We start from the raw sequence: 20390 nt of genomic DNA, 5'->3' as shown, positions 1-20390 counted from the left end.
TATTTGGGTATGTCCGGCATACGAAACTTCTTTGGAATCCATCCCTTTCAAGATTGGCGGTGCCCCCGGTATCTGGTCAACTCGAGAGTTGTATGTCTCTACTTTTTTATCGTTGGCTTCGTTTCTCTTCTCCCCTGATTCAATTCTTTTGGTGATCTCCTCGAGTGTTTTCATTACTGGAAGATCAGTCCCCGATTTGTTACCACTCAACCTTTCTGGTACTGGCTCGGTACGGTGAGTAATTTTCGGCTCGACCCTATTCGGAGCTCTATATTGATTTTGTAACTGAGCAATAGCGGCTTGCTGAGGCTGAAGCATCTCGAATATCACTTGGAGACTGACTCCTTCGTCTCCTCTTCCTTGTGTTCCTTGGTCACTAGATCAGCCTTCTGTGCGTACACTCCCATCGAGACCTGCGCCTAGGTCCGCATTTAGAGCAATGTGCGAACTGACATCGACTGGGTTGGCAACCGGTGCTCCCCCAAGATTAGCCTGTGGCACCTCGACTCTTGGAGCAATCACATTTCCGTTTTCACCGTGGAATATGAGGCCATTATCACCGTGTATGGATGCATTTCTTGAGTTTGACTTGTTTTAACCTGAAAGCAAAGATACTTGACAAGAACAAGCGTAAAATGGTGTGTTTTACCAGAATCAGTACTGAACAATAACCATTATCCTTAGCCCCACGGTGGGCGCCAAACTGTTTACCCTTAAAATTGAGTAACAATTAAACTTATATTGTGGTTTTAAGGATATGTGATTTAGACCAGCACCAATTGATAAGCACCGAATTAAATATATAAATTGGACAATAAAATAAATCAAACCGGTCTGTCAACAATACCTCGACCTTGATTCTAGATAGTCTCGAGGTTAATAAGAACAGTAGAGGATGGAACAAACAACGATGAACAGTAAGTAAAAGAAAACAGCATATGTGTATATTCTTATCAGTGTATAATGATTCTCTTTCTTTACAGGTGAATGGGGTCCCTCTTTATATAATAGAGGAATCCTAAAAAAGGTACAACTCTAGTAAAGGAAGTAAATCCCATGATTGGCACTAATAATCGCTTTGATTTGATATGTTCCGGGATTTCCGCCGGGATTTTTGACCGGTTACTGATATCTCGCCATTCTGTTATTGCCTTACTCGAAGTCAGTCATGTTTTATCTCGATTATTGCCGGCCTCGATCTCAATGAACACTTCGATTTCTCAGGCGCGATGTTCTATCTTCAAGCTCGAGCCCGATCTATTATGAGGTTACCCTCGAGGCAACTCCCTTGCTAACGAAATCAGGTATGCCCGATTTCGACCGTATACACAAGCTTAGTTCATTTCTGGGTAAGACATGTCCAAAAGTCAATTTCAAAGCCCTCAAGCAAAGGTTTTCCACCTAGTAATAACAACTATCTGATTAATGATTATGAGCAGCTTGTTTTAAGGTTATATTGGTCCAAAAACTCATCCTGCTACTTTTTTAGTGGTGGAGGGGAATAAAATTTTAATAGTGGAAAAATAAATAGAGGGGAGAGGTAAAATGGGTTAGGGGCGCTGAGGTGGCATGCTATGTGCCATCTACCTCATCAAATATTAGTGTCACGTAGGATTTGACATCCATTTTGGACAAACTTAACGGAAGAGGGGTATATTTGAACCAATAGTATTAGATAGGGGTATATTTGGACCCAAAGTATAACGAGGGGCAGAGGCGGATCTAAAAATTTAAATTTATGGGTTCATACAGAAATTATAAGTTAATATACAATAATGATTGGATTCCAAGTTAAATATTCTTATATATTTAATGTATTTTTCAATACAAATACCGAATCTAGATAAAAATTACTGGGTTCACGGAACCCGTAACTAATGCACTAAATCCGCCCCTGACTAGGTGTATATTTAAATTATATCTCATAGTACAGGGGTATATTGACCATTTTCCGTTCTGAAAATTTCAGTCATTTGAGATCCTTTCTTAATGGAAATATATTTAATCTATATGAAGAACACGCCTAGCATATGTGTACGTTTGTATCTAGTAATAACATGATCTGTCAAATGCAAGAAAAGAGTGTACTATATTTCTATTTTAAGAAATAAAGGTCCAATACATTCTCAGAAACGTGAAGATAGTACCCATAGAGTGGTGGCTACTTCTGTCTTTTTTCTGCTCAATTTTAGTTGAAGAAGGTAAATATTGCCTAACTACATTTTTACTTTGGATTCTTCTCTTTCTATGTTTTTTGGGAAATGAAATATCAACAAATTAAATTAATGATTTTCTTTATGACAATGTGGAAAGAATCTTATAGATTTTTGGTGCCTGGCATGTAAGAAGCTCTCGATTGATAAGAAGAGGGAGGCAAAAAGAAAAATATTAAATGAAAAATAATATAATCCCTCTATTTCAATTTATTTTGGGTTGTTTGACTTCGCACGAAATTTAAAAATGAAAAAAAAGGATTTCTAAAACTTGTAATTATAAACATGTCATTGTATTATTTGTAAAATCTTTTGACTTAAACATGATATAATATTTGTGTGATTAACTATAAAAATTTATCATTAAGATAATATATTATTTTTTTAGGAACGAACTAATAAGGAAATAATGCCAACAAAATGGGACTGAGGGACTTATTTGTGTTTAACAAGAGTAAAATATTATTTAAAAATGTTTTTGTTGATGAAATCTTTTTTAATCGTTTCACCTAAAGGGATCATCATTGATGAGTGGAAATTTCCCCTCTATACGTCTTCCAATCGTTATTTTATTTTATTTTTTAAAAAATTCATATCACTTAGCTCAATCAACATCTATACATTCTTCTAGATGCCAATGTATACAGGTAAAATCGGGCTCATCGCGCACCCCAGCTTCCGATAGGGTAAACAAAGCTCGAGACGTAATGACGAGGCACCAGAATTGAGGCAAGGGTCTCACCGAGTTAGAGTTCGGGGGCATGATGCCTGCACTCGAGAATATCGGGATCGTAATCCAAGATCGGTCCACATCCCAAAAGACTTCGGAGAGCATTGTCACGCAACCAAGCACGACCAACAGAAGGCCGTAATATCTGTGACCGGCCAGAATTCACGGCATGGATCTCGACACGTATCGATGGAGAACCGACAATCAGTTAAACATGATATTTGTTTACCTTTTATAGAATTGTACATAGAGATTCCTCTACTATATATGGAGGAGATGGTCTGACTATTCATTAGACACGTTGTAACACGCATCCCAAAGCAATACAGTATTATTTTCACTGTTATTCATAGCTCTTCTTCTTGTTCATCAGTATTGGCCATTGTGAGCCCGGATCGAGGGTGAATATTTTACTAAGGCTGGAATCATCCTCCTCACATGGTTTGAATTTACTATATCTTTATTTGTCCAATCTAACTCAATTTATCATTTTGTATCAAATTAATCCGCATATCCTTAAAACCACTTATAAATTTAATTATAATCCGATTTTAAGGATAAACAGTTTGGCGCCCACCGTGGGGCTAAGGATGATAGTGGCAATTTGATATAAATTTCTATAACGCACCCTATTTTACACTTGTTCTTTGAAGTGTTTTTAGTTTCAGGACAAAGTTCAAAATGACGAACGCCCAGTCTGCACCTCTAAACATGGACGCTGAGTCCGGTCACCACGGCGAGAACAACAGTATGGTACCCAGTGGGGAGGTTCCACTTGTCGATCTCATCGGAATTCCGGTCGCGGACCTAAGTGACGCTAACTCACATATTGCCAACAATACGAATCTGCCTACCGATCCTGAGAACAGTGTCCGAAGTGGAGTCCGGTCGACAGCCCAAAATACACACGACATTGGAGGAGATGGGATCAACTTGCGAGTGATCTTCGAAATGCTACAGGCTCAATAGGCAGCGATAGCCCAGCTGCAGAACCAAAGTCGTGCTCCCAGCAGAATTGAGCCTGAGCCGGTCCGGGAAATCACTCGCAAAAATGAACCAATCACGGAGAGGCCGAGTGAAGCTGAACCCGGTACTAACCCCAAAATCCTAAAAATGGTCAAGGAATTGACAAAACGAGTAGAATCGGGAGAAAAGAAAATCGAAGCCAATGACAAAAAGGTGGAAACTTACAATTCCAGAGTCGACCAGATCCCAGGAGCGCCACCGATATCGAAGGGCCTGGATTCCAAGAAGTTTGTTCAGAAACCTTCCCCCCCGAGCGCAGCTCCGAAGACAATGCCAAAGAAGTTACACATGCCCGAAATTTCTAAGTACAATGGAACAACCGACCTAAATGAGCATGTGACCTCCTACACGTGCGCCATCAAAGGTAACGACTTGGAGGATGATGAGATCAAGTCTATCCTGTTGAAACAATTTGGGAAAACTTTGTCAAAGGGAGCTATGATATAGTATCACAACTTACCCCCTAATTCTATTAACTCGTTTGATGTGCTTGCAGACTCCTTCGTGAAAGCACACGCTGGGGCTATCAAGGTCGAAACCAGAAAGTCGGACCTTTTCAAAGTGAAACAGAGAGATAATGAGATGCTTAGGGAATTCGTGTCCCAATTTCAAATGGAACGAATGGACTTGCCTCCAGTCACGGATGATTAGGTCGTTCAAGCCTTCACCCAGAGACTCAATACTCGAAGCTCGTTGGCTTCACAACTGTTGAAGCAAAATCTGATAGAATACCCGGCCGTAACTTGGGCCGACGTACATAGCTGGTATCAATCAAATTTTAGGGTTGAAGGTGATCAGCTTGTGGCCCCTTTGGGGTCCGTTTATCCCGTCAGGCATATCGACAGATCCAAGGGAGACATTGATCGTGAACCAAGATCGAATAGGGATCGGTATCAATCATACAATGGAGACCGAAGATGTAAGGGGTCTGGGCGGAACCTCGTGAGAAATGAAAGAAGGAGTGATCGAGGTCAAAATAATCGGGGACTCATGAGCAAAAACAGTTTCGACAGTTCCGTCGGGCCCAGGGAAGCGCCAAGGTTACCGGAGTACAACTTTAACGTCGATGTTGTTGCCATCGTATCTGCCATTGGACGCATCAAAGACACCATGTGGCCTCGACCTCTATAGTCTGATCCAGTCTAAAGGACCCAACCTAATGTGTAAATACCATGGCACTCACGGTCATAGGACGGAAGACTGCCGACGATTGAGAGAGGAAGTAGCCCGGTTGTTCAACAACAGACATCTCCGAGAATTTTTGAGCGATTGAGCCAAAACCCATTTCAGGAACAAGGACTCTAGAGTAGGAGGAACCTCAGCACGTCATCAACATGATCATCAGTGGGGTCGACATACCCCAGGGACCAATGTTAAAATGCACCAAAATATCCATCACAAGGGAAAAATGGACTCGAGATTACGTGCCAGAAGGAACCTTATCTTTCAACGATGAGGACGTTGAAGGCGTCGTGTAGCCCCACAATGATGCACTAGTAATATCTATACTCATAAATAAATCTCGAGTTAAGCATGTGTTAATTGATCCAGGTAGCTCGACCAATATCATCAGATCGAGGGTCGTGGAGCAACTAGGTCTACAAGACCAAATCGTACCTGCAGTCCGAGTTCTAAATGGATTGAACATGGCATGCGAGATCACTAAAGGAGAGATAACATTACCGGTGAACACCACCGGAACCATTCAGGAAACAAATTTCTACGTGATCGAAGGAGATATGAGGTACAATTCTCTGTTCGGGAGGCCATGGATTCACAACATGAGGGTAGTGCCCTTGATGCTGCACCGGGTGTTGAAATTCCTAACGCTAGGAGGGATTAAAATAATTTACGGAGAACAACCGGCCACAAAGGAGATGTTGATCGACGAAGTGGTCCCGATATCCGCACTTTCAACACCAAAAAATCTAGGTTCAATCACCAAGGGAGAAACCAAATAGCAATTACCGACACCGGCCCCGCCCCGACCGAAGAAGTAGGGGACGGGTGAGGACGACGACTACGGAGTTCCCAGGTCTTACATAGCCCCTGATGATTCCGACGCCACCAAATCAATGGTCGAAGAACTGGAGCAAGTCATATTGATTGAGCAACTGCCCGATCATAAGGTATACCTGGGCACGGGGTTAAGTCTCGAGCTCAGAAAAAAACTCATTAAATTCCTTATAGCTAACATAGATTGTTTCGCTTGGTCCCACCTCGATATGACAGGGATTCCGCCGGAGATAACTACTCATAAGATGAGCCTGGACTTGAAGTTCCACCCGGTCAAACAGAAAAGGAGGCCCCAGTCCGAAGTCAAGTATCCATTCATCAAAGACGAGGTATCTAAACTCCTTAAAATAGGGTCCATCCGGGAGGTTAAGTACCCGGATTAGTTAGCAAACATAGTGGTAGTCCCTAAAAAAGGGAATAAATTAAGAATGTGTGTAGATTACAAAGACTTGAATAAGGCATGCCCTAAGGACTCTTTCCCTTTGCCAAACATCGACCGCATGACCGATATGACGGCCGGGCACGAGATCCTCAACTTTCTCGATGCCTACTCCAGGTACAACCAAATTCGGATGGACCCGAGCGACCAGGAAAAAAACTTCCTTCATCACAAAGTACGATACCTACTGCTATAACATAATGCCATTCGGACTAAAAAATATTGGTGCCACTTACCAACGCCTAGTAGATCGAATGTTCGAAGATCAAATAGGAAAATCAATGGAGGTTTACATTGATGATATGTTAGTTAAATCCTTGCGAGCAGATGACCATTTGAAGCATTTGCAGGAAAACTTCAACATATTGAAGAAATACATTATGAAGTTGAACCCCGATTAATGCGCATTCGGATTCGGGTTCGGGAAATTTCTCGGATTTATGGTGTCTAATCGGGGAATCGAGATCAATACCGATAAAATCAAGGACATAGAGGACATTACCATGGTGGACAATGTCAAGGACGTTCAAAGGCTAACCGGGTGCATAGCCGTACTGGGCCGGTTCATTTCGAGGTCCTCCGACAAGAGCCATGGATTCTTCTCTTTATTGAAGAAGAAGAATAATTTCTGGTGGACCCCGGAGTGTCAACAAGCCTTGGAAGAACTCAAGAACTACCTTTCAAGCCCGCCTTTGCTCCATACTCTAAAGGCAGATGAACAGTTGTACCTGTACCTGGCAGTATTCGAGATAGCGGTAAGTGGAGTCCTAGTACGGAAAGAGGAAGGTAGTCAATTTCCTATCTACTATGTTAGCAGGACTCTAGGTGAGGCCGAAACTAGGTATCCTCACCTGTAAAAATTGGCACTCGCTTTGCTAAGCGCCTCTAGGAAGTTAAAACCATATTTTCAATGCCATCCCATATGTGTCGCGACTACTTACCCATTGAGGAACATAATGTATAAGCCCGAACTCTTAGGACGATTAGCCAAATGGGCTGTGGAAATCAGTGGGTACGATATCGAATATCGACCCCGAACCGCCATCAAATCTCAAATTTTGGCAGACTTTGTGGCCGACTTCACTCCGGCCATAATTCCTGAGGTCAAGAAGGAGTTCTTGTTGAACTCGGGGACCTCATCCAGAATTTGGACCCTCTTTACAGACGGTGCCTCGAACGTAAAGCGGTCTGGGCTTGGCATCGTGTTGAAGCCACCGATGGGTAATGTAGTTAGAAAATCTATTAGAACTATAAAATTGACTAACAACGAGGCTGAGTATGAGTCCATGATTGCAGGTCTTGAATTGGATAAAAGCCTGTGGGCCGAGGTGATCGAAACTAAGTGCGATTCCCTCCTCATGGTGAACTAGGTCAATGGAACGTTCGAAGTCAAAGAACAACGGATGCGAAGGTACTTGGATAATCTATAGGTGACGTTACATCGGTTCAAGGAATGGACCTTGCAACATGTACCTCGGGATCAAAACAGCAAGGCCGATGCTCGTGCTAACTTAGGATCATCGGTCGACGATGATGAATTCAACTCGGGAATGATCGTACAACTCATGAAATCAGTAGTGGAAGAAGGCCACGCCGAGATAAATTCGACAAGCTTAACCTGGGACTGGAGAAGCAAATATATATATTACTTGAAGACCAAAAATAGCCCTAGGATCCTAAAGAATCGAGAGCTCTACGTACAAAGGGGGCCCAGTTCAGCTTGTCTGAAGACGGTACCCTATTCAGGAGAACATTCGATGGCCCACTCGCCATATGTCTAGGACCGGGAGATAGCGAGTATGTGTTGAGGGAAGTCCACAAAGGCACCTGCGAAAATCATTTGGGCACCGAATCGTTGGTTCGAAATATAGTCAGATACGGCTACTACAAGATCGACATGGAAAAAATGCGAAGGAGTTCGTGCAAAAATGCGACGGATGTCAGAGGCATACTCTGATGATTCATCAGCCCGGGGAACTGCTGCATTTGGTCTTGTTACCCTGGCCATTCATGAAATAGGGAATGGACATCGTCGTCCCCCCTGCCATGGACACCCGATAAGGCTCAATTTATATTATTTATGACTGACTATTTTTCTAAATGGGTGGAAACCCAGGCATTTGAGAAAGTCAGGGAGAAGGAAATTATTGATTTAATTTGGGACACATAATATGCCAGTTCGGAATGCCAACCAAGATCGTGTGCGACAATGGGAAGCAGTTCATCGGCAGCAAAGTGAGCAAGTTTTTCGAGGATCATAAGATCAAAAGGATCCTATCAACACCCTATCACCCTAGTAGGAACGCGAAAGTGGAGTCCACGAACAAAACCATACTCCAAAACCTCAAAAAGAGGTTGACCGACACCAAAGGAAAATGGAAGGAAATTTTGCCCGAAGTCCTATGGGCATATCATACGACCTCAAAATCCAGCACTGGAGCTACCCCGTTCTCGTTGGCCTACAAGTCCGAAGCTCTAATACCGGTTGATGTAGGAGAACCAAGTCTCAGGTTCTGATATGCGATCAAAGGGTCAAACGACGAGGCCATGATTACGAGCCTGGAACTGTTAGACAAGAGGCGTGAGGCCGCCCTCGTTCGGTTGGCCGCCCAAAAATAACGGATCGAAGGTATTATAATCGAAGAGCCAACCTCCGACATTTCAATATCAGGGACTTGGTGTTGAGGAAGGTGACACTGAATACCTGAAACCTGAATGACGGAATTGGGACCGGACCATATCGAATTATCGAGATCACCGGCAAAGGATCATACAAACTTGAAGCAATGAATGGTGAGCGACTACCGAACAACTAGAACGTAACCCGCTTGAAACGATACTACTGCTAAGGTATGATCCCATTCATTTCTTTTCTTTACATACATTACGAATTGGACTAACACTTGTAGGTAACGGTCAAGGAATGATATAACGTTTACGCCTGAAAGCACATGTTACACTCTTTTTCCCTTGGACCGGTTTTGTCCCAAATGGGTTTTCCAACAAGGTTTTTAATGAGGCATTAGTGGATACTGCTAACTTAGAATTGAATACCGGCTATGGACCGGAGTCGAGGATTACATCGACAGTAACCGAGCCTTCTCAATAATCGGCCTCGAATACTTGGGGGCCATCACCCTTGGATAATGATTTTAGCAAGGAAAGAAACTTTATGCTCAAACAATCTGGGCTCGGTGGATACGATTTATTGTACGGGCCAATTGGTCAAATGAACCGTGCCCACATAGACCACTCAAGCCATAGCATGAGGCTTGTACACATTTGCAACCTTGTATGTTGCGCACAGAAATAAAAGAAAGTTTCTACCTTGCAGATAAATATTTTGTCTCTTAAAAGCTACTACATTTCTGTTCCTTAAAGACATCGAGCCCAAGGGCTACCCCTATCCGGATCCAAAAGATCACCCTTACTCGGGGACTGTCATCCAAGGCAAGCTCGGACGGCTCGGGCTATCGAAGCTCGGGGGCACAACATCTATTAGGCAATGCCCGAACTTTAAAGGTTACGACCATCCCCATTCGGGGACTGTCGTCCAAGGCAAGCTCGGACGACTCAGGCTATCGAAGCCCGGGGCAATAATCCTATTGGGCAACACCCAAACTTAAAAGGCTACGGCCATCCAAGAATGGCTCGGAGACGTCCGAGATCCGTAACCAAAACATAAGGCCTTCAAAATTTCTAAAACGGTTCAAAGGCTACCCTCGACAAAATTGTAACCTAAAACATTCTAAGTAAGAACTATGGGCAAAGCTTCCGATAATTTCAAGCCCCCGCGAATCTTAACCAAAATTACATAAAAAATGAGCGTGGTTCGAACATCCGAACAAGACCTTATTATTGCGTGCTAAGGCATTCGAGATATTTGCAATCGTAAAGAAAAAGTAAAAAGGAACAAAATTGAAAATTGTCGAAGGGAAAAAAGAACCTTGTACATATACATAAATCTTTACAAAGGGCAAACGGCCTCAACAAAAATACAAAAGTACAAAAATGAAGAAAATTCTACAAGTCACCTAAGAAGCCTGATCTTCACCTGAGCCTGCCTCATCACCGGGGCCATCAGGGTCTTCTCCGTCCTCGAATCCGCTCGAACCCTCAGAGTCTTACTTGTCCTTGGGCTATGCCAACTTCTTGGCCTTAGCCTCGAGCCTCTTAGCATTTTCGATCTCGGCCGATAAATCGAATCCCCGAGCATGAACTTCCTCGAGAGCCTCCCTTCAGGACTGCCACTTTACATACTCGACAATGGATTTCAATCGGTCTTGGGTTGTCTGGGCATCAGCTTTGTACTGGGCCACCATCTCTTCAGCATCGGCCCTGGTTATTTTCGCAACTGACTTGGATGCTTCAAGCTCCTTGGCGAGGGTATCCCCTGCGGTAACAGCCGAGCACAGTTGAGACTAGAGGTCTTTGATTTTTTGGGATCAGGCCTCAACTTTCTCCCTCACCGCTCGAAGTTGGGCGCTTCTCCTGGGCAGTCTCATTTTTCGAAGCCAATCGGTCTATTTTTCCCTTCCACTCTTCAGCCATGGACTTGACCTCGTCCATCTCGGCCGGGAGCTGGTCGACCCGATCGACCTTCTGCTGGACCTGCAGATTCTGACTGTTAGTCAGAGTGTCTAGCTCGTCATTACTAACTTCAAAGACTTTTACCTTTTCCACCAGGTCGGCGTGTTCTTTCTGAGCCGCGTCCAACTCGGCTCGAAGGCTCTTGACTTCTCCTTCATGGTGCTCACTGAGAAGCTTACATATGTCTCTCTTCTAAGCAAGCTCTTTGACTTCGACCTCAAGTTATCTCAACTCATCCCGATACCGGAGGAAGGTTTCATGGTGGAGCACCGAGGCCTGCAAATGTGAGAAGAGATATTAGAATCATCAAGAACTAAAGTTGAAAAATAAAAAAGGTTTGGTAACACCTTACCCGGTTCAGCGCCTGTTGTGCTTCGTTGAACAGGCATGGCGCATCTACCTCGTTCATTTTTTCCTGGTCCTCATCGTTTACTAGGCACCGGAGGTAGCCCCGACGGGGGCTGAAAGAACCCGGGCATGCTACGGGACGGTGATAACGATTGATCACTTCGGCCAGGATCCGTGCTCGGAGTAGGAAATCGGTTGATCAACCTTGGGCTCCAGTTCGTCCTGCCGACCTCCGAGGATGGACCTTTCCTCTACTCCTCTAAGTCACCCAATCCGGTGACGTCCTCCAGGGCGGATGAGTCTACACCGTCAAAGAAGCCTCGAAGGGGATCATCCGCTCCATGGACCCCCTTATTAGATCGCTCCTACGTCGTTCGGGCTTCATCAAACATTGATTCTGTGAATGAAGGTAATCCCGAAATATCTATAACACCGGGCGGGGCAAGGCCGGTGTCTCGAGAGTTCTCGGCCCTCACTTCGGCATCAGCCTCACGAACCTGAGGGGGATTAGCTTTCATTGTTTCCTTCTCGGCTACCATCTGTTCCACGGGGACAGATGGCTCATGGGCCACAAAGATTTTATCCTCCTCGGGCTTGTACCTGAGCCGGAGAAGTGAGTCCGAGTTAAGCACTCGGGAGCTGGAGGTTTTCTTTGGCTTACGAACCAGCCTCCTTCTCAGTTTCTTTTTCTCCGAGCTCGGGGAACTCGGGGCCCTCTTCCTTTCCTTCTCCCTTGCGGTGGCTCTAGGCTGCCCCAAAGTAGAAGGATCAGTGGGCTGATCCTCGCCTCTTACCAAGGGCCTGAGCTCGATGGTCTTGGTCAAGCTTGCAAAGAGAGTATAGTCAATGAGGACATAAGTGCTGAAAAGGAACATCTAGAACTGTTTATTCGGAGAGAAAGATCTTACCATGAGAACGGGCTTTCTACCAGCCCTTCAGAGCTTGCGCCATGAGCGTTCGGCATAGGTCATCTGCGAACAAATGCCATTGATCCACTCCTTGAGCCGAGGGATAGCATTTGGAACTCGAGCAAGGGTTGCACCATAACAAATGCCGGTAAGAAAAAGGAAGATAAAACATATAATCGACATTAGGAAGGAGGTGTACTTACCTAATACGTTCCACTTCTCGGTGGGTATCAGATCGACGGTCTTTACCCGGACATAGCGTATTTACCAACCTCGATCCCGGTCCTCGTCGATGCTTGAGAATGGGGTTTTGCTGGCCCGACGTACAAGCTTTATCAGTCCTCCCCTAGAAGATTCGGGGACCGTATAAGCTGAGTAGGTGATCGATGGTGAACGTGCATGAATCGATTTTATTCACAAAGAATCGGAGGAGGATCACGATCCTCCAATGAGATGGGTGAATTTGGCCGAGGCACACATCGTACCTCGTGCAAAAGTCCAAGATGACCGGGTCTACCGGGCCCAATGTAAAGGGATAAGTGTAAACACTTAGATATCCCTCAACATATGAAGTGATATCGTCATTGGGCCTGAGAATCACTACGTCCTTATCCGTCCAGCCGCAGTCCTTTCGAACCGTAAGGAGAACGGCCTCACTGATGAAGCAGACGTACCGAGACACCACCTCGCACTGGCCTTGAACTGAAGAAGGTTTTTCAACCTTGAGTCATCATTGACCGAACATCCCCCGGAGATGAACATTCTCAAGGGGGCTCGGGTGCTAGTTCATCAGCGGCCTCACCCGGAGTAGACTTCTCGAGGACGACCACATCAGGGGCGGTCTCCTCGGCCTCAGTGGTCGGCCGCGAAGAAGAAGGAGCATCTTTTTGAGGAACGGATTTGGATGTTTTGTCCATTGTTACCTGGAAATGCTTGAAAACGATAAGGGAAAGGTTGAAGGTTGAAAGCCCAGATATGTTGGCTTGAGTAGAAAATTAGTAAAAATCTTGCAACGTACTGTGAAATCTTGAGTAATGGGGGTAAAATGCTAGAGTATAAAAGAGGGTACTGAATTTCTAAAGGCACGAGGGTAGAGGTTTGGATGTAAAGTAAAAAATGAACAAAGGAGGGAATATTTATAGGGGCCTCGCAACGCTTCGCATCCAGGAACCGCCAACCGACGAGTGTCACACATTTGAAGTCATAATGACATGACTGACGAGACGTTTCGGGTTTCTTGTCGCTTCTGTCACAGCGTATTGAGGAAGGAATCTGAGAGCTCATGTCGTGTCTCGTCAAAATTACTCTCCGAGAAACGAGGGGACTATCTGTATACGGGTAAAATCGGGCTCATGGAGCACCCTAATTTCCGATAGGGTAAACAAAGCTCGAGATATAATGACGAGGCACCAAAATCGAGATAAGGGTCTCACCGAGTTAGAGTCTGGGGGCATGACACCTGCCCTATAGAATATCGGGGTCGTAATTCGGGATCGGTCCACATCCCAAAAGACTTCGGAGAGCATTGTCAGGCAACCAAGCACGACCAACAGAAGGCCATAATATCTGCGACCGGCTGGATATCACGGCATGGATCTCGGCACGTATCGATGGAGAACCAGAAATCAGTTAAACATGAGATTTTTACCTTTTACAGAATTGCACTTAGAGTAGGATTCTCCTACTATATATATATATATATAAAGGGGGTCTGACCATTCATTAGACACATTGTAAGATGCATCCTAAAGCAATACACTATTATTTTCAGTGTTATTCATAGCTCTTCTTCTTTTTCATTAGTATTGGCCATTGTGAGCCCGGATCGAGGGTGAATATTTCACTAAGGCTGGAATCATCCTCCTCACGTGGTTTGAATTTACTATATGTTTATTTGTTCAATCTATCTCAATTTATCATTTTGTATCAAATTAATCTGCATATCCTTAAAATCACTTATAAATTTAATTGTTATCCGATTTTGAGGGTAAATACACAATATCATTGAAACACGATCCTTATACCATATACTACTCCTTGTACGATTATCAATTGTTACATGTTTTAATTTTATACCAAACTTAACACTAGCGCGAATGATCAGTGCTTTTCTAATATAAAACATCCATCTTCACCCCTAGTGTTATGGCTTTTATTTATTACTCCCTTTGTTTCAATTTATGTGAACTTATTTTCTTTTTAGTCCATGCCAAAAAGAATGACCCATTTCCTTATTTGGAAATAATTTACCTTTTATGCAATAATTTATAGCCATACAAAATATATGTGCCTCATTTTCCACCGCAAGTTCAAAAGTCTTCTCTCTTTTCTTAAACTTCGTGCCCAGTCAGATGGGTTCACATAAATTGAAACGGAGGGAGTATTATTTAAATTGGCCTCCAATTATTATTGATGTGCAAAAAGTTACAATTTGAGTTTGGCTTTCCAAACTTTATACATGATCATTGAGAAGAGACTTCTGCTGTTAGTTCTAACCAAAAGTCTAATATACAAGGTGATTAGGGGGGGTCATATATATATATATATATATATATATATATATATATATAATGTGAGAAGGCTTGCTTCTTTTGATTATGAAAGATGGAAGGTTCCAACAGTCCATGTTAACTAGGCCTTTAACTTGATTGGGCAGTCCAGCAAAAGAGTCGAAGACATGGATCGAATCAAGACTGTGACTCAAGTTTGCCAATTTATCAGCAGGTCTATTGGCTTCTCTGAAGTAGTGGCTGATTTCAAATCCATGCTCTTCAATTAGGTCCTAGATTTCACTAATGATGTTGGTGATCTTCCAAGGTACCTTCCATTCCCTTTTAATGCACTTGGATATGAGCAATGAGTCAATTTCCCCATGGCTATTTCAAAGCCATTATTAGCACAGCATTTGAGGCCAAATAGCATTGCTGCAGCTTCATCCATATTGCTAGTACCAGGCCCCATGGGAATTGAGTAGGCAAAAATGATAATTCCTTGGTTATTCCTGATAAGTTCTCCTCCACAAATGCATTGGATGTAACTTCCATCACTGTTAAGCTTCATCTTTTGAGCATTAGTTCCGATCCTTCTGACCATTGTGCTAGTCTTTTGCTCTAGTATAGCTTCACATGCTTGACATATAGTGTGTCGATCGTCCCTTACATTAGCTCTTCCAAATCTGCTTTTCAGTACTTGTAAAAGAGTTGATATTATATTAGTTTTCGTTTTATAAAAAGATGGTCTGATGTTTTCAAATTTTTTGGTGCATCTTGACTTCCATAACTCCCAACATATGATCAAAGGAAGTGAGGAGTCTGGCAATGGGATTGTGATTCTTAAAAATCCACCAAGTGAGGAGTTGAACTTTGAGATTCCTGCTACTATAGTCAATCCCCAAAGGTCCAGCAAAATAGCTCCAAATTTTGTTAGCATGATCCCCTAAACAGAATATATGATCAATGTTCTCAATTGTAGGATTCTGGTTGTTGTTGTTGCAGCAGTGGAAAATGGTGTTAACTTGGATCCCAAACCTAAAGCATGTTTCCTCTGTAGATAATTTATCATGTATGGCTCTCCAGGTAAGGAAAGAGATCTTGAGGGGGATATCCTTATGTCAGACAAAGTTAATAAAATATTCTAGATTTTTTCTCTATCTGAAGGTGTCCCAAGCTGAGCCAATAGAAAATTTCCAGTAGTAGATGGTGTCCAAATGGCTCTGTCTCTCTTTTTCTGTCCATTTTGATATTAAGAGCCTTGATCTTATCCTTTGTTTCATCATCTAGTTGAGTTTGGAACCTATTCTAATTTCATGAGCCATTACTGATGATATCCTTGACCTTAATTTGGTTGTAGCTAGTCATGCCAGGAAGCAACTGCTGTAAAGGACCCAAGCCACTCCAGTCATCATATCAAAAAGATACCTCTCCATCACCTATATTTTAAAGTTGTTGCTTTCTACATCTTCTTTAATGTTGCAAAACGTTTTCCAACTTTGAGGTTAGCCACTAATCCATTGAGTTATAGAGGGATGCTCATTGTTAAAAAAGCTTGGCTTCCATGAATTCTTTCCAGAGGGAGTTGGTAGTTCTCAACATCCGCCATTATTTGGCTTGGAAGGCATGACAAGTGTAACGATCTGACCGGTTATTTTGAGCTCTAGCACGTCATTCGATGGTTTGAGCCCTCGAGTAGCTTCACATAATATTTTATGACTTGTAAGCATAGCCAGAATTGAATTTCGGAAAGTTCAGAGTTGATTCGGAAGGAAAATTCTCAATTCAAAAGCTTTAAGTTGGAAGAGTTGACTAAGGTTTGACTTTTTAGTAGACGACCTCAGAATCGAGATTTGAAGGTTCTAATAGATTCCTATGTTGATTTTGGAATTGCGCGTATGTTCGGGTTGAGTATCGGATAGTCCGGGATCATTTCAGCGCTTATTATGGAAAGTTGTCATTTCGAAAGTTTTAGAATTTTCTAAGTTTGTTTAAAGTGGACTTTGGTGTTATCGATGTCCGTTTGGGATTTCGAGCTTTGGAATAGGTTCGTATCATAATTTATGCCTTGTGCGAAAAGTTTGGCATCATTCTGGAATGTTTAAGTATGAATCGGACGTGGTCGTCTAAGTTGGAGTGTTTGAAAGTTAAAAGAAGGATTTTGATCGTCGATTTGTAGTTTGGATATAGTTTGGTGTAATTTGAGGCCTCGAGCAGGTTCATGTAATATCTTGGGACTGGTTGGTGTAGTTGGACGGGGTCTCGGGGGGCCTTGGGTGAGTATCAAGGTGGTTTCAGACCAAGTTAGGATGATTTGTTTTTGCTGGTGTGCTTCGCGATCGTGAAAGTAGTCCTGCGATCGCGAAGAAGGTGAAGGGCCCATGTTTTTCTCTTCGCAAACGCGAGGAGGCTCACGTGAACACGGAGATGGACCTGGCCCTTCTTCGCTAATGCATAGGCTTGATCGCGAACACGATGAAGGCTAGGAGGGGGATGGCTGTGAGGAAGAAGGCCTTCGCGAACACAAGGTGTGGAATGCGAAAGCGAAGGGCAGGGACGGCTAGGCATCGCGAACGCGATCGGGAGGTTGCGAACGCAAAGGGTAACTGGGCAGCTGGGATGAGTTAGCCTTCGCGATCGCGAGGCTTTTTCTGCGATCGCGAAGAAGAGCGGGCCTGGGCAGATTTGTTTTAATATGGGATTTGGCTCATTTTCTTTCATTTTCACTTGGTTGGGCAATTTTTGGAGCTCTTGAGGAGGAGATTTTTATCATCTATCATGAGGTAAATTATTCCCACTTATTGTAATCTATATACATAAGGTTATATATGGATATTAACATAAACATTTGTAGAAATTGTGGGATTTTGGGAGAAATTTAGAAATTAGTATTTTTGGATTTTGACCATAAAATTGGACGTGAGATTAGGAATAAATTATATATTCGAGTTCGTAGTGTTATGGATAATGTTTATCTTCAAAAAAATTTAAAATTCAGGCATGTGGGCCCGAGGGTTGACTTTGTTGAGTTTTCAAGCGGAGTTGGGAACGATTATAAATTGATTAATTATGGGTGCTGGCGTATATTTTTATTGGTTTTCATGTTGTTTGACTAGTTTCGGATTGATGGGCATCGGTTTGAGATGTTAGAGAGGCGTTGGAGCCGGTTATGGAACTTCGGAGGGAGGTAAGTCTCCTGTCTAACTTTGCGAGGGAAAAACTACCCCATAAGTATTAAAATTGTTATGTGCTACTAGTTGTGGGTTCTACGTACGCACGAGGTGACGAGATCCCCTACGTAGCTAAAAGCATGTTTATGTCCGGGTAGCCTTAGGACTTTATCATGTAATATTTAAATTATTTGAACTCATCTTGCTAGCTTAATTAAGTGAATTTATAATTGAAATTAATTTGGGAATATATTAGGCCGAGATTTATCGCCTTGAGTTGTCTGGCGAGATATTTGATAAACGGTAAAAGTCGTGTTTACTTTATGCCTCTGTACCTGTGTTGTACGTACGTGACTCGTAGTTTGATAAGTTTTTTCTTTTCTTGTGGATCGGGCCGAACGCCTCAACAATATATTGAGATGCATCTCTACTTCACACTGGTCAACCCTCATCAGTGTACATATCACTCTGGATCGGGTCGTACGACCTCGGCATAATCGTGTGTGATACCGCTAGCAGTTCGGATATTTAGGAGATTCCCCTTTTATTGAGGCATGGCATTTATATGGTTTTCCTTATTCGTTGGAGATTGCATTTGATATTTCTGACCTGTTGAGATAGCATAGGAGATTTGAGAGATTTATATCGTTAAAAAAAATGTTGGAGGATAATGCTAGTTACCGTTTTACCTCATTATTACTGTTGTGCTTCATATCTGTTTATGCTTTATCATACTAATTTATTGGACCATTAGTAAGTGTCGATGTCGACCCCTCGTCACTAGTTATCTGGGGTTAGGCTAGATATTTACTAGGTACACGTTGATTTAAGTGCTCATGCTACACTTCTGCACTAAATGTCCAGGATCTGACAGGTTCATTTGGTGGTCAGCTTTGCGCGTAGGCGCCGATGCTGAGGAGGCTTTATGGTGAGTTGCATTCCAGGCTACGTATCGCAGCCCACAAAGTCTCCATCGTATTATTTACTTTATCCTGTCTAATTTATATTCCAGACAGAAGTTGTATTATTATTGTACTCCTTAGTAAATACTCATGCACTTGTGACACCGGATTTTGGGATATTCTATTTGATGTTTACGAATTTGCATATTATTATCACCTCTTATTCTTATGCCTTACTAATTATGTATGTACCTGTGATTTTAAATGCTTAAATTTCTTTACTTAATAAAATTTATGATTTCGAAAGTAATAAAATAAAAAATTAATTAGATGGTTCACCGTTGGTTTGCCTAACGGCGACGTTGGGAGCTATCATGGCCTAGAGTGGGTTTTGGGTCGTGACAACAAGTGTCTGCAAGGAATGTGAAGTTAGCTCCTCCTTCGTTGTATGGGCAACATAGTTGTTCCAAGCAGTCTAGTGATATTTACCACTTGTGTCTTGTCCTGACCAGAAGACTCTGGCAATATACTTCTCAATAAGCTCCAGAGTGCCTTTAGGATGGATGGTGGCTACAAATAGATGGATGGGGAGGGAAAGAAGGATATGTCTAATCATGATAGCTCTTTCTTCTGTGGAGAGGGATTTTGTTTGCCAACCCATGAATTTGCTTATGATATTGTTGACAATGTCAGAGTAGTATGATATCTTCCTCATTCCTGTGGTGAGAGGGAATCCTAGATACTTGATAGGAAAATGGTGATTGTTCATTCCAATGATGGCCCCGAGTCTGTTGATTGTGGCTGCTTTAGTGTTATTAGCCACTACAAAGCAACTTTATCTTTGTTGATGAGCTGTCCAGACACTTTCTCATAACTTTTCAAGGTTTTCAATACCATCTCCAGAGATTGTTTGCTTCCATTGCAGAATATGATAGTATCATCTGCAAAAGAAATGTGATTAATCTTTGGACCATTGATATTTATATAAAAAACCATGTATCCTTCTCTTTCATGAAGATTGTTTAATATTCTAGATAGTATCTCAGCACTGATTATAAACAAAAAAAGGAGATATTAGATCTCGTTGTCTCAAACCTCTTCAAATTTAAAAAAATCCATGCCTTCCCCCATTGACAATAATGAAGTACCAATTGTTGGATATGAAGTTATAAATGAGATCAATCCACCATTCTGAGAAGCCAAGTTTCCGTAGAGCCAGACATATAAAGGTCCAATAAACTCTATCATCTACTTTAGCCATATCAAGCTTAATAATAACATTTTCACCCCTAGAGGTCTTCCTAATGTCATTTATAATCTCCTGGTTTAGGAGAATATTCTCAGTTATAGCTCTTCCTTTGATAAATCCAGACTGATTCTTATAGATAATCTTAGGGAGAGTACTAGAGATTCTAATGTTGAGAATTTTAAAAATAATCTTACTGAACACATTGCACAGGATTATAGGCCTAAGATCTGTGAATTTTTTTAGGTGTTTAACCTTGGGGATCATTACTAATCAAGTGTGAGTGAAGAACTTGGAGAGCTCTGCACCATTA

The sequence above is a fragment of the Nicotiana tomentosiformis genome, chromosome 1, assembly GCF_000390325.3.
Source record: "Nicotiana tomentosiformis chromosome 1, ASM39032v3, whole genome shotgun sequence".
NCBI classification, from domain to species: Eukaryota; Viridiplantae; Streptophyta; class Magnoliopsida; order Solanales; family Solanaceae; genus Nicotiana; species Nicotiana tomentosiformis.
This window is presented reverse-complemented; position numbering follows the sequence as displayed.